Raw genomic sequence first — 16,453 nt, forward strand, 5'->3', positions numbered from 1 at the left:
CCTTCACTTTTTTTTATATTATACTCTTTTTTTTGATTAGCCAATAGCAAAATGAAACTTACTAGAATCCAATTCAAAAAATACTTTTGAAGGATAGAATCTTATCATTTACTCCCTGAATCACTATCATCAGTACAGTTGGTGCAGAAGAGTATTCCATTTGGGGCCTCATTGGATAAGTATAAGTTCAACCTGGCAGCCATAAAATAATTGGTGGAATTTTTTTCTTTCCTTCTCTTGTAGCTCAAAACTTTGTGACTGACCTTGTTTTATACAATTATGTCTAATACAGAAAAAAGAGATTATTTCTTTTATATTTTATGGTGCTAAAGATTTTCCTGTGTTTTTTATAAACAACAGTATGTTTTCATTTTTGTTTTACAGATTATGCAATATGATTTTGGAAAATTAAACTACATGCCCAAGGAAGGATTCAATATTTCCAGAGAAGCTAGCATTTTTCTGTCAGAAGACTGAAATTAGATCTGATTTTTAAGACTGTTCATGCAACACTATGTTCTACACAACGATAATGCTTCCATGTTCCTGCTGACAGACTACTTACTACTATTTACTGATGTGGACCTGATGATTCCTGACAATCAACAATAATAATCAAGTAAATATTAACATTTATTGAGTGCTTGCTCTGCATCAGACCCTGCACAAAGTGCTTTATAATGATTATTTTATTTTATATTTTCAATAGCCTCATGGGATAAGAGTACAAATGCTCTGCCATTTCAGAATTGTTCACATTTCATGGTTAATTTAATATAGATTAAAAAACTTTTTAGTAAGTGCCTGAAAAACTTGCTTCCAAGATGCGACTTGATAGCCTATGACCATATAGTGGGGCAGTAGGTCTCCCTCAGTCACAGACCTAAGGGAGGGGAATAGGGTGAAAGCAGGAGGGAGGGAGGAATGGGAGGATACAAGTGATGGGCTAACAATTGAGATGTAATCTGAATAAATTAATTTTTAAAAAGGTCACCATGAAAAACAAACTTCTTGCTTGCGTTCTTCATACCACATCACATACCTCACACTTTGAAGCAGTATTATGCTCTTATGTGGAGGATTTAAAACAAATAAACAGGTTTTTTTGATACACAGAGACAGTCACTGTGACTGCCCTATATCTTCTTGGGGGGTTGCAACAGATACCTCTTGTATTTGCCCCACATCTCATCAGCCCTCTTCTGGCTCTAAGATGAGCAGGAAAGAGACAAATAGTTCTTATATTACAAGCATTCCAATTTCAAGAGGAGCTCCAGGACTTCTCTTCCATGGTCCCTGGTTTGTTCCCAATTCCAGAAGAGCTTTCCTCATTAAGCAAAAGGCAAGAGCAAGTGACAGCTTTCAGACTTCCTGTGTTTCACATTCTAGTTACCCAAGTGCAGATGAATTTGATTTAATACACTCTTTCAAAGCCCATAGGATAGCTTATCTTTGTTGTCTCATTTGTCTCTCTTTTTAACTCGAACTTCTTAGAACCATATCTCCGAACAAACACCTTTTATTCAAGTACTTGTTTCAACTCTATGATGCTACTTCATGGGAGAGAACATGTTTCCATTAAGTACTTGGAGAATGCAACTATGAATAGTGTTAAAAATGGAATATCTGATGCTGACAACAGGAAGTTTCTTTCATCCATTATTTAAGACCCTGTTAGTCAATCAGTAAATATTTCTGGTGACTCAGGCATGGTTTGGACACTTCTGTCGAGGCTGCAGCTTAAGCCAGAGTGAAGAAAGTGCTTGTGGAAACTTCTGCCTTCAAATATGCAGCATAGGACTACAGAAAGACTAAAAGAAGCAGTTGCTTAATCAGTCCTGCATTTGAAGAGGATTATCATAGCTGCAGTATTGTAAAAATATTAGGTAACAGACTGAAATCTAGGAGAAGAATCAGGCAACATCAATACTTATTAGTAAGTGTAGCAAAAGGCATTGGAGATAGGAGGAAGGTAAAAAAGGGACTGAATGTATGAGAAATTTGGGAATAGAGGTGACAAATCTGGTAGTGCTCATATTAGATTTAAAGATAAAGATGGAACGAAAATTCTTTGATAAGGGAGTTAGGTCAAGTTTAGTGCAGACAGCACAATTAAGAAAATGATGAAGATCAGTCAAAGCAGGGAAATGAGTGCATTGTGTGGGGCTCTTTAAATCTAAAATGTCTGCTGTGGCATTTCAACATGGCATCCAGAATGCCTAGAAGATGATTAGGTCTGAAAATAAGGAGAAATATTTGAGTCTGATTTCATTTTAAAAATCAAGTCAGCTATTTCAATGAATGATTCTAGAGCAATGACACAATCATATTAAAATAGAAACTTCAATCTAAACTGCACACTTCATGTAAGAATCAAGTAAAATAGATCACATACTCAAGTATAAAACTGTAAGGTACATAAAGTAGGAAAAAAGTCTTTGGGGTCTATGGCTAGTGAAACATAGAAGCATCCATTAAAGGAAACACAAGTAAATTAAACCTTTCAAGACCGTATGAAGAGGATGAAAAGACAAAGAAAACAATGAGCAAATAATACTATAAAACTAATATATATGAGTATTATATATATGATTATATTATGTATGTATATATAAAGCTGAACTATAAAATCTCTTCTGTGTTAGAAAATGAATAAAAGCAATGAACAGATGTTCCACCGAAAGGCGTATTCAGATAGAAAACATGGAGGTATCAAGATGTTCAATATCATTAGCCACTAAGGAAATGTAAAATAAAAACACAATGAGCTACTATTATACCAACTTCTGAGTAGCTCAAAATACAAGTGAAAGATAACTACAAATTTTAATGATGAAGTGAAGAAACTAGATCAGACCCCCCACAGTGCTGATAGGATATCACAGAATATAGATGGGATGAAAAAGTTTGCCAGTTTGTAAAATAACATTCAACTACTATATGATCCATCAACTTCATGGCAGTGCTCATCACATAGGAAAGTAATAGGTTTAGTAAGACGGCTCAATGGATAAAGGCACTTGCCACCAATCTTGATGAACTGAGTCATGTTCTCCCTCTGTCCTCAAGTCTGTATGGTGACTGGAAAGAAGAGAATATTGCAATCTATTCCCCTTGCTGATACACACAATAAATAAATAGATAAACAAATGCAAAACACAGTATTTGAATGTTGAAAGCTTTATTCCTAACAGTTTAAAACTACCTGTGAAAAAGTACCTGTGGAATATTAAACAAAGGAAACCAAATCATAAAATAGTACTGCTCATTGATACAAAGAAACATCTTGCTGGATACAACAATCTATCTGCATTTCTAGGTGATTATATTGAGTTAAAGAGCTAATCTCAAATATTACAAATGGTATGCCTACATTGTTCTAATGTCATTGAAATAAGAAAACCACTGGGTAGAGAGCCAATTAATAGTTACCCCAGGTGGTGGTTAGTAGGGAGAGCTAGGTGTTGGCTAGAAAGGGCAACAGAAAGGATTCTTGTGGTGATGAAAATGCTCTATATACTGATTTATCAATGTCAGGTTCCTGCTGTGACACTAAATTACAAATTTGCAGAATGTACTATTGGAGAACACCAGGAAAAAAAAGATATATGAGGTTTATATTTCATTGACTTATGCAATGTGCAATTATCTGAAAATAAATGTTTAATTAAAATGGAGTAGTCGTCAGTAATATGTCAAGGTCAGAATCTTTATAGAATTGGCTACAGTAAGTATTTCTTATATATTTGTCATTGTTTTCCCTTTTAAGAGTCTATAAGCATAGATAAATTCTCCTATGTAGCAAGATACCATCAGTTTTAATATTAAAAATCTTAAAAGTTCAGCATGGAATGTATAGTGAAGATTTTTCTGGGTACTAGAAAAGCAAAGAAAAAATGTGCTTCTTCAGCATACATAAAGTTCTGCATTCCATTCCAGCACTTTGTAAACCATTTACAGTGGTACACTACTATAATCCAAGACCTTAAGAGGTAGAGGAGAATCAAAAGTCTAAGTTTGAGGCCAGAACACACTGGGTTACATGAAATCTGAGAGAGAGAAAGAAGATTAAAATTAAGAATTATTTTTATTTACAAAGCCAAAAAACCAGCTCTTAAAGGTCTTACTGGCCAAATAGGAAAAGAAGACATAGCTGCATATGTGAAACTGGGCACTGTTTAGTGAGAGTCAAGTTTAAGAGGTCTTTAGAGGATGCTGAGCTAGAGCTGGCTTCAATCACATCTGCATTGAGGGAATCCTTCTACTGCTTAGCAAGAGCAGGAGAAAGTACCCTGAAACAGCAACTGTGAATCGTGTTTCATTTGCTTGGGAGATAAGAGGGGTATTTTTAATGTAGGTACTTAGACCTGATCCTGAAGACACTGCAATTCAAGTTTTGAAGCGTGAACTCAGACTCTGCAATTGTAATGCCTAAGAGATACTAAGCAAGGCACTTAAGCCCTCTAAGGCTCCGTATGGGCATTTCAAACTGAGAGTGTCTGTTAAGATCCAGGGAAAGTAGTTCATAGGAGTAGGTGGGATAACATATATCCAGACCTCAGCACTGTCCAGGACCAGTGTCACTTGGCACACACAGCACACACAGAAATGGAGGGTCCACTATACTATCTATGAGTATATTAATGGTTATGTTGGCGACAATGGTATTATTTCTCCAAAGGTCACAAAAAGCACACAGGCAGACATCATGGCTGATATTTTATGACCTAGCTCCTAGGTCATAGTAGAAATGATGTTGTACTAAGTTGGAAAATACAGTCCTCTTGGGAGATTTACTGGACAATATTCAACTGATCAAATGGTAGAAGAGACCTTAGGCACAGCACAGATATAAGTCTATCGCAATGATATGGTATTACTACTAAAGGCAAGGGCCAGAAAAAAAGAGTTGGTATCCATAGGATTAATACAGAATCATAAATAGTACATCATTGATATTGTTTCTGGGATTTTTATTTCATTTCAATGATTAATAGAATTCAAGCCTGATCTTAGTGCATATGTAGCATCTCTTGGAGGGTAAGTCTAGAGTGGTAGAAAGAACATCAATCTGAGAGTCAAATAAACAATGTCTGATTCTTACATCATTTATGGAATCCAAGGAAACATATTTATTCTTTTAGCACTGTTAGTGGATATTGTGGCACTCCACAGAGAAGCCAAGCTTCCACATCATCTGCTGTGCTGTTGGGTGCTGGCTCACAGCTAGGTTCCTTATTGGAGCTTGCCTTCAGGGAATAGCATCATGCAAAGTGGCATCCTCTGCCTGAGGAATGGGACTGTGGCCAAAGACTGAATGAGGCAAAGATGAAAACATTCACCATATCACTTACTTATGCTTTTGGAAGGCTGAGCTGAGCTTTCCTACCAAATGCGGCTGCAACGCCATTACAAGCACACCATAGAGCACCTTTACTTCTGTACAACTAGTCCTGTTTCACTTCTGATCTTTCTGCTAGCAACTATCTCTAGATGACATTGATTCTGATCCCATCATGCTTGCTACTCCTAATTTTAAAAGTAAGGTAAAGGTACTATGGTGCCACACAGGCTTATGATGAAAAGAAAATGAGACCATATGCTTGGCAGTAAACTGTGCTAAAAATGATGGTTGGTGGATGAAGTTTAGGGACATTATGCTAACTGAAATAAGCCATTCACAAAATATTTATATGATTCTAGAACAAAAACACAGGTATGAAACTCAAAAACAAAAACAAACAGAAAGCAGAAACTTATCATCCGATTTACAGTATTTCTATGTAAGATATAGCTTTTATATAACAAATGAGCAATTCCTAACCTCACTCATGTATGATGCTAGCAAACAGGACAATTTGTTTCTCCTCTGCATTGGCACCAGAGGTGGCAAATGCTGACCTGCCAGATTCATAGAGGCAGAAAGTCAAGCGTTGGTGCTGGGGCAGAGACATAGTGGGATATGGACCATGATTTAATGGACACTGAGCTTCACTCCTGCAAGACCAGAAAGTTCTGTATATATACTGCATAAAAATATTTAAAATGTAACAGTAATGAGCTAAACAGTTAAATATTGTTAAGGTGGTAAACTTTATGCTATGTGTTCTTAAGCATAAACTGATATAAATACACTAGAAACAGTAGCTACCACGTTCTTTCCAATTAGGTGAGTTAAATCTCACCTTTTCTTGATTCCCCACGCTCTTTTCACCTTCTTAGAAGGGGCACACAGTTGCATGCATGAAGCACCCTCCTTCCAATGACACCTTGACTAGTATCTCCATCATCTGATCTTTTCTATCACTGGCATCTCTTATAAAGAGATCTCCTTACATCTCTTTATTCTGTCAGTTTTTGTATGCTCTGAAATCACCCTGGCAGAGGTTCCAAAGGACTCCATTGAAGCCAGCAGCGCTGTCATACTTCCTTTCTCTAACAAAACAAACACTTTAAAATCACCACTGTAACCTTTGGAAAAGCACATCAAATTGCATCATGACTTAAAAGAAATTATACTGTGTCAGTGCCAGGATGCTGAAAGGAAAGGATTGAGACCAGGAATCTGGTGAAGCTGACAGATATAATGATGTGGCTAAATACTGTGACAGATTTTGATGCAAATTCTAGGTTCAGGTTGTGTGTGTGTGTGTGTGTGTGTGTGTGTGTGTGTGTGTGTGTGTGAATATTTTTTGTATAAAGAGCAGAGTCAAGATTAGAAAATGCAGCAGACAACTAAAGCAGAGAACTTTAAAGGGGCAGAGGAAATTGGTTTTGTTCTTTGAAAGTAAAAACTGATCATTGGGCTACAAGATTACACAGGGTCAATTTATGGGCAGGGGTCTGTGTCCAGAAATGCCTGTCTGACAAGCAAAAATGGAGCGCAGACGTCAGAACACAGATTTATATTTGGGATGAAGTTGCATGAAGAAACAGGAATAGTTCATTGAAACAAATATAATCTTGAGGTTGAAATGCAAAGGAAAGGAATTCTGTGGAATGGATAGTGTCAAGATAGGTTGGAGAACTGATCTGAAGCCAGTGGTTGTCTCTCCTGCCCTAGTTTTAAGCAGCTCTCCTGGAGGGCTGATGAGGGCCAGCAGTGTTGGGCTCCTCCCCAGAGCCAGGCAGAGTTCTGCAGGTTTTAATGATTACAGCAGAGAGCTTGATCCCCTGGAAAGCCCTTGCGGTCCTAACCCAGCAAAATGCATTGAATCTGACAGGTCAGCATTTGCCACCTCTGGTGCCATTGCAGAGGAGAAACAAATTGTCCCATTTGCTTGCATCATACATACATGAGGTTAGGAGTTACTCATTTGTTATATAAAAGCTATATTTTACATAGAAATACTGTAAATCAGATGATAAGTTTTTGCTTTCTGTTTGTTTTTGTTTTTGGGTTTCATACCTGTGCTTTTGTTCTGAACACTTGGTGTTGAGAGTGTTGGAGGGGTGGGGGCTGAATTCCTCTAAGGACATGAAATATCATCTTTGCCAGGAGGTTTTATACATATCATGTATACATCCAAAGCATTCAGAGAGGCAAAAATGTGGGGGCTGTGAGAGGATCAATTTTAAATCATTCAAAATATAACAAACCAATAACTAAGGCTTTTATAAATGGACTGGGTTGTATTGCAGATTGAGAGTCCTCCATCACTCAGTTTTAAAGTCAGACAAATTTATTTCTGCTAGCAGAGCTGTAGAAGGTCTCCTGTGCTAGGAGAGAAAATTACCATATTTGGAAGATCCAATTAAACATTAAATCTTTAAAATATTATTATTTGGTACTAATACGTCTTTGTTGTATGTATGTGTTCAAGTGGGTGTTTTACCGGTGCATGTGTGTGTGTGTTTGTGTCCGTATCCGTGTGTGTATGTGTGTGTGTGTGTGTGTGTGTGTGTGTGTGTGTGTGTGTGTGTGTGTGTGTGTGAAGGCCAGAGGTTGAGTTGAGGCGTCTTTCTCAGATGTTCTTCATCTTATTTTCTGAGGCAAGGTCTGTTACTGAACCTGGAGATCACCATTTTGACTAGAAAGGGCAACCAATGATCCCTAGGGATAGATAGATTTGTCTTATTCCCACCTCAGTATTAGTACTATAGATGTGTTACTCTATTCTTTTATATAGGTGCTAGTGATATAAACTCAGGTCCTCATATCTGTGCAGCATGCACTTGATCCCTTTAGCCATTTCCCAATTCCAGCAATGGAAAATCTTACTGTTCATACTTGTTAAAATGTACTGAACACTAGCTTTAACAAAGGAACTATGGAAATGCAGCAAAGCACAGTGGTTAAGACCATAGGTTTGGGAGCCAGATTAATTGGGATGGAAACTTGTCTGCTCACTAACTGTGTGACTATGGGAAAATTATTTAATGTCTCTGTGTCTGATACTTACTTGTAAAGAGGTAATTAAAATAGTACTTGCACAAGGGCTGCTGTAACAACTACATCGGTGAATGTAGACAAAGCATATAGACAAGGCCTGCTCAGTACTATATTGGATTATTTCTCCTGCTGTGGATGTATTATTTCTGTATGACTCTCCCTCTCCTCCTCCTATCTACTTTAGTTTCAAAAACGATTCTTGCTTTTTAATTGTGATTTCTCATTCTGGGAGCCAGAGAAGAGATGCAGACTTATAGAATATAAATTTGTGGAGAGGTAATTTACATCCCTTTGTCCATTCATGAAAAATTCCAATGAAGGCTCCTTTCCTTCATACAAGTAGGATCTACTAGTTTATTTATTTATTTGTTTGTTTTTGAGATAGGGTCTCGCTATATTATTTATGCTGGCCTAGAACACAGTATGTAGCCCAGGCTGGCTTGAAACTCAAAATGCTCCTCCTGGCTGAGTCTCCTGAGTGGTGGGATTATAGGTCTCCGGTGCCATCATGCCTGACAAATGATCATTTTTGAGGAAGGAAATTGCAGCTATGAAAGCAGTCTAAACTGTGGGTCTTAAATCTACACATGCCACAGCAGTATACTCTGCCTGAAGTCCTAGTTCAACAGCAACATCTTTGAGAGATGACCTATTGTTTTCTTTCCCTGTATAACTGAAATGGTGCCTGTTGTTCTTTTCAGTGCAGAACATGAAAATCTGTTTTCAGGCCCACAAAATGGCCACAGTTTTGCCATTCATCAGAGATGTTCTATTACTAAAAAACAATGCCCAACTGGAATTTTATTCAGAGCGGAGAAGCCCACCATACCAACGACTACTAGCCTCATCTACCTCTGTGGGCAAGATAACTTCATTTTAGTGGTGTTTGTAGGATATATTGAAATGACAGAAGATTTCAAAACATTCTTAAGGAATCTTCTCTAAAAATGGCAAACCTCCAATGTCTATTGAGATTACTCGGGTCTCAATGAGAAGAAAAAGCAGCTGATAAAACATTAGGTTCATTCAAAATTGCCCATTCCTCATCAGAATTCCTACATGAAGGCTCATTCGGTTTAAAGAACAAGTTGTTGGTAGCACAAACAAATCTTCCTCAAGAGAATGAATCCACCTCAGGGTCAATTCCTCTTCTGTTCATACATCTACTGCTCATTTAGCAGTCCTGCTTGGATAAAGCCCAGAGCCATTTTCATGGCAGTAGGGAGGGACAGCCAGAGAGTCGTCATCAGTCATTTAGGCCTGCACTGTTAACAACTGAATCAATAATGTCACTGCCATGGAGAGCACCTTCACAGTCTAGTTAGGATATCTGAACTTGTCACACTAGAAAGGCTGGACATTTCTGATAAGGTTTCGGCTTCAGGAAATGTTAGAATGTTACATATCCACAGGGTTTTTGCAACTCTCTCCTAAACATGGACTTATTTATGGATTGAATCTCATTTGATTAATAAAAGTAATTTTTATTTATTTTCCATAATAAGAGATGATGTAGATTTTTTATGTCATTGTGAGGGTGAAAAACTGATGGTATTTTCAGTTTCTTCTTTTTCCTTTTCTTTTTTAAAAAAGGAAATGCCTTCCTTTGGACTCTTCTAGGTTCTATAAGCTAGAACCATAAGAGCTTTAACACTTTCATTCACTTTAAATAAAAAGAATGTATACACCTAATAGTCTTTAAGTACCCTTGGAATTGGAGTCCAAATTATCTTGGCACATAATGGATGCTCAGTAGCATTGGTTGGCTGGCTATATGATAAGTGAATGAATAAATGAGATGAACAGATGGCTACTCAGATTCCTAGTGTACGTAACCATAAAAATTGATCATTTTTCTTATTCTTGACTATAAAATAGTTGTTATTGTCTCAATGGATCTCAGATTCCTTTTGTTGCTGAGTACTTTTGAAGCTTCATTGTAGTTATATACATATGCGCAAGTGTTTCTGAGCTACTTCCTTAAGGCAAATCTCTGGCAACATTCACTTAATGGCTGACATTGCACCTTCCTAATACTGCCACCTTCCAAATACTGCCATTTTCTGTCCAGTATCTGTACCAGAAGATTATAGATTTCAGCACAGTGATTAGTGGTGGGGCTCCCTGAGGCCAGCAATATGGTGGATGTAGAGTCTTTCTTGACTAAGTGTATCAGTCATTTTGGTGCATATCAGTCCATCTGTAATACCCTAGAAAGTACATATATTATACTTTATAGAAAACCAATAATGTTGCTGCTCCATAAATATTTTGAATGATATAATATCTAAAACCATGTTTTCTATCCATGTTTCAGATTCACGGACTAAAATCTATCTATCTATCTATCTATCTATCTATCTATCTATCTATCTATCTATCCATAAAAATATATTTGTGTTTTATCTACATGTATGTATGTTCATCATGTGCATTCATGCCTGTGGATGTCAGAAAAGAACATTTGATATGTTGGAACTAGAGTTCCAGGTGTTTGAGAGTGCTACATGGATGCTGGGAATTGAACCTGAGTCTTCTAAAAAAGCAGCAAATGCTCATGGCTGCTGAGAGTCTCTCCAGCTCCAAATTTACTAACTTTAAGGTGATCAAGTTTTGAGCAGAATCCAGAAAAGGACTTTTATCCCAGATAATCACTCAATGGTGGCTTTCCTTGACTGCCTTACATATAATGACAACTTTTTGGAGTCTTTTCCAAGTTCTATCATTTTCATAATCACTATATGATATGGTGAAACACACTGATGTGCCTGTATATCATCTGGTTTCCCTATCAAAACAAAAGTTTCCATTAGGACAAGGACTGGTCGTATTTGTTATTTTAAGCACAGAACATAAAGTGCTGATTGATAAACAATAATCCCTCAATAGATAGTGAGTGGACGGATAAATAGATATTTCAAATTTTGGCCAGGGTTTCTTATGTAATCTGGTTTTACTAAGATGGCAGTCACAGTTCATTATATCATTGTTTTAAAGCCAGGTGGTGATGGCACATCTATTTAAACCCAGTACCCTGGAGGTAAAGGCAAGAGAATCTCTCTGAGTTTGAGGCCAGTCTGGTCTACAAAATGAATTCCAGGACAGCCAGGTTATACAGAAAAGCCCCATCTTAAAAAGCATAAAAATCCCATTACCGTTTTAAAAGATATTGAAGTTATTTTGAAGACAAAAGACTCAAAGGTGGACTGGTAAATGATTTTTCCAATACCACTGTGGCTAAGCCCTAGGAGCAGAATCCAGCTATTTTGCTCCCATTCTAGCACTGTTTCAATCATTCTTGTGATTAAAAATAATTTATCTGGATGAAGGCAGTCCAGATGAGACTTGCTAGCCTGGGGTTAGATGACAGGGGAGGAGGGCCCCTGCTTTCTGAGGACTAGGGAGGGGAGGGAAACCTGGAAGTAAAGGTGGGACTGGGAGGGAGGGTGAGACTGGGAGGAGATGACAATCAGAATTTAAAGTGAATAAACTAAAAATAAATAAACAAAAAGATAAAAATAATCTATAGCATATCCTCTAATATTACAAAGGGAAAAGAACAATGACTTCATAATGGTGAAATTTATAGCTATCACCTGAACTAACTGGTCTAGTAAGTTATCCACCCAGTAATAAAACTTGAACATCTTGAAGCCACTGTAGGATCTACTTAGAAGGAAAGGTCACTTTTGCTATTTTTTCCTTAAGACCATCACAGGGAAATATCAGATCAGCCCCAAATATGGATCATTCTACTAAAAAGCAAAACAGTATTCTCCAAAAGTGTAAAGGTCATGAAAGGAAAATGAAAGGCTCAAAGGCAAATTTGAGAAAGCTAGAGAGACAGGAATCCCCAGTGCCATGCAGACTAGGAAGAGAAAAAGATCACTAGTGAAAAAGTCATAAAATAGGAACAAAGCCTGTAGTTTAGTTAACAGTGTTATGCTACTGTTAATATTTTGGTTTACACCATTAAGCTATGATTATATCACATTAGTATTTGAAGAACAAGAGTGATTTGTCTATGGAACTCTCTGTCTCATGCCTCACGTGTGTCACTTTTCTGTAAGACCACAACTATTTAAAAATGAGAGAAAAAAAAAGCTTGAAAGCAATAGAATGTAGGATTTTTTTTCCTGAACAGAAGTATATAGATAAGTCTCAAGGTGCCTATAACAAGTGCTTTGGATTTAGATGGTTCTTAGATGACACTTTTCAGGGGTTAAAATAGCATTTGGGTTTGGAATTGACATAATTTTTCCAATAGTTTAAACAACCAACAAGAGCAGAAATGTGTTGCCACGGTGCTATCTTGAAATCTGGGGATGAAAAGAGCCCACTAGATAAAATTCAGTTTTTAACACTTGAGATCACAGCAATGATAAGAATTGAAGCATCCCACCGAAAATTTAGATTATCTGTCCAAGAACTGTTTAAAGTGAGCTTTAGAGTTATTTCATTTTGATTTTTGACATTACAGTTTGAGATATTAGAAAAATACTTAAACTTACCCATTACCATGGGGAAATATAGCTGACTTGATTAAAAGGCATATTCTTACCTTTGACACAAATATTATTGTGCCTACAAGGTGTGCAAAGATAAAGATAGAGCAGAAATTGAGGAAATGGCAAACAACTGAGTAGTCCAACTTGAGACACAGCCTATGAGAGAGAGCCAGTCCCTGACACCATTAATGATACTCTGCTATGCTATCTTCTGAGAGGCTTCATGTAGCAGCTGATGGAATCAGATGCAGAGACCCATAGCCAAACATTAAGAGGACTCAGGGAGTCTTGTGGAAGAGTTAGGGGAAGGACTGAGAAAGCCAGAGGGGTTAAGGACACCACAAGAAGACTTACAGCTAACTAGCCTGGGCCCATGGGAGCTCATAGAGACTGAACCACCAACCTAAGAGCATACATAGGCTGGACCTAGACCCCTTACACATATGTAGCAGATGTACAGCTTGGTCATCATGTGGGTCCCCTAACAATGAATGGAAGTAAAGTCTTTCTCTTGCCTGCTTTTGAATTCCTTTCCCCTACCTGGGTTGCCCAGGTGGTAGAGAATACCCTTAGTCCTGATGCAATTTGAGGTGCCAGACTGGGTTGATACCCCTTGGGAGCCTCCAAAGGAGAGGAGAGAATGGGGAGGAGGGGCCTTGAAGGTGAGACTGGGAGGAAAGGAGGAGAGAACTGGAATCAGGTTATAAAGAGAATAAATAAATGAAAAAATGAATAAATAAGTAAATAAATAAATTGATAGGAAGAAAGGAAAAAGGCATATACTTATTTTCAACTATTTTCTCTAATCACACAAAAGTATCTAACAAAGACTTTTGTTTTGTTTGAAGTGTGGTCTCATGCAATCTTGATTAGATTGGTCTCACATTCAATATGAACACAGTGATGACTGTTAAACATAACAATTCTCTTATTTATGTCATCTGTGTGCTAGGACTATAAGAGTGCACCAAAAGACTTTTGAAATTTGTTAAAATATTATTCTTTATGAATGAAATAAATCTCCACAGTTTTGGAATGATAGGAAAACCAACATGATGTGCATGTGCTACTATTTTCTTATTAAATAATTGTGATAATCATTACTGATCAGTCACTGACACTGTGTTCACTTTATGCTCTTTTTACTGTTTTAAAACTTTTTTACACTAAATACAATACACTACAGACATCACGAAGAACCATTAAACAATCAGGAATTATATAAATGTTATATTTATAGTGTTTGGGTTATTTGTATTTGGCAACCTTGAAGAAAACATCTTTCCTATGTTGGTGAGTCTAAACTTCTGAATGTAAATCAATATATATCATATTCCATCTCTATCAATTAAGACATCTATCTAGATCTAAAAATATGTTATCCCCTAAACAACTAAACTTAATTGTAAGACTAAACTATCTGGTCTTCAACCCCATCAGAGACTTGAGAAGGAATAAACTTGATTACCTGAGTATGCTGGGAGTGCAGGTTAGTAGCCTTACAAAGACGAAGATGACAGAGACAGTTTGCTGCCTGAATAGTCACCCCCAAACTATCTACAACATTGAAGCATCATCTTCAGCCTTCTGACCCAGTATATCTGACAGACACATTTGTGAGACAGGAACCTTTGAGGACTTGCTTACTATGTCTTGGCAGAGTTTGGCCATCAACTCTGCCTGCATCCAAGCTTGCCTGTTTTTAGGCAGAATTCTGTCTGTGGCAGAAAAGAGGACATTTCCCCCAGTGGCTTGTTTGCACATTTGGAGCCATCTCCATAAGGAGGTTCTTTGATGCTCATTATCTTCTTTGACGTAGGCTGAGTGTTACCAGGAGTTAACCTGTCTCATTGTAAATGTATCTTTGAAATAATAAAAACATCTTTAAATGCCATATTCTGTATATCTGAGATTTTTGAAGATCTTATCTACACTTTTTAACCTATCTGTAGAATCATATCTATCTGTTAAGTTTAGGATGTATACTCTTGTGATAAAAGTAGACTAGTAATTGATATGACCATGTTCGGTCAACTAACAATTAACTTGTATATCTTATTTATTCTAAACTGCTTGCTATAGCCCTTTCAAAGTACTGGAAGTAAACCTTGTATTATAATTGAGTTGTATGGGAACAATACTGCATCTTCTAGTTGAAAACTTCATGATCTTTTATAATAAGGAATGTTTGGTAGGTAAAATGCTAGTGAGTCCATTTGTGAGGTAAGAACACGTTCCGTCTCACATAGAGAGTTCCACAGGAATGAGAGCAAGGCTTACACAGTATGGCCGGCGACATTAGCTAAAGCTTGCGCAACTCTCTCTAATGGGAAAGCAGTGGACTACAAGAGACTGAACTGTATCTGCCTCTATTTTCAACAGACTCACGTTCAACTTTCACTTACAAAAACAGCCGGGAAAAATTTATTAGTCTTTAAAAAAAAGTTAATATAAAATTGTAGAGGAAAAAAAGGAACCTGAACTTTAGGTACACAGCTGGAAAAATCCGCGGCGGAGGTGGGAGAAGAGATTTAATTTAGTTGATTTTCTGTGGTTGTTGGTTGTTCACTAGGCTCACGGTGATGGAAGCTGCACATTTTTTCTAAGGGACTGAGAAACTGCTGGAGGTCTGGTTCTCCAGACAGCAGTCTGAGGCAAGCCAGGGATCTGGGGAATCTTCTCACCATCTCAAGATCTGAGTGGGGTGTCTTTTGAAGGATGTGCAGTGCTCAATCCTAAGTGTGACAAAGACTGGCAAGCAGGAAGCTTATGTACTCAGTGAGAGTAGCATGTTTGTCTCCAAGAGACGTTTCATTTTGAAGACATGTGGTACCACCCTCTTACTGAAAGCACTGGTTCCCCTGTTGAAGCTTGCTAGGGATTACAGTGGGTTTGACTCAATTCAAAGCTTTTTTTTTTTTTTTTTAATTCTCGTAAGAATTTCATGAAGCCATCTCACCAAAGATACCTCACTGGAATTTCCAGGAAGAAATCGAGTTTCTTAATGCAATTTCCCAAATGGAGCAGCATATTGTATGGGACACATGAATTCTGACTGTTGGTACCTGTATACTTTGGATTTCCCAGAGAGCCGAGTACTCAATCAGCCAGATCAAACCCGGAGAATTCTGATGAGAGAGCTTGACCCAGCAATTATGAACCAGTTCTACACGAAAGACGGTGTTACTGCAAAGGATGAATGGGATGAAGTCGAGTAGCCACAAGGATTGAACAGTGTGGCATCAATGACAGAACCTGGTATCAGGTCATGAATTCCACTCTCACGACTGACATCCTTTGCAGTAATGACCTGATCAGGAAAGTTGTGGAAGTCTTCAAGCCAGGGAAATCCATGACCACCTTGTTAGTTAATCAGAGCTCTAAATGTTGCACATTGCTTTCTTCACCTCAGAAGATTGAAGATTTTAAATATCTTGATTGCCTGAGTGCTATATTCAATGATTACAATTTTGTTTTTACCACTTTTGCTAAGAAACAGCAACAACAGCTGAGTTGATTAAGAAAAATGAAGAAGAAAAAACGCAAAAAGAGA

General features: G+C 37.5%; 1 protein-coding gene and 1 pseudogene across 12 annotated transcripts in view; one reads left to right on the forward strand and one right to left on the reverse strand.

Annotated features, from left to right (window-relative positions):
- DMD (dystrophin) overlaps window positions 1–16,453 on the reverse strand; it is a gene marked incomplete at its 3' end in the record, with an annotated part of 2,106,393 nt that overhangs the window by 275,751 nt on the left and 1,814,189 nt on the right. The gene's annotated exons all lie outside the window — the stretch shown is intronic.
- Window positions 15,187–16,453, forward strand: part of LOC311602329 (S-adenosylmethionine decarboxylase proenzyme-like) — a 1,803-nt pseudogene continuing 536 nt past the window's right edge. Inside the window, exon 1 of the transcript in view lies at window positions 15,187–16,453. This exon is cut by the window's right edge and continues 536 nt beyond it. The product of the transcript in view is annotated as an S-adenosylmethionine decarboxylase proenzyme-like (transcript).

This window comes from Acomys minous (genome assembly GCF_964271855.1).
Source record: "Acomys minous genome assembly, chromosome: 7".
NCBI classification, from domain to species: Eukaryota; Metazoa; Chordata; class Mammalia; order Rodentia; family Muridae; genus Acomys; species Acomys minous.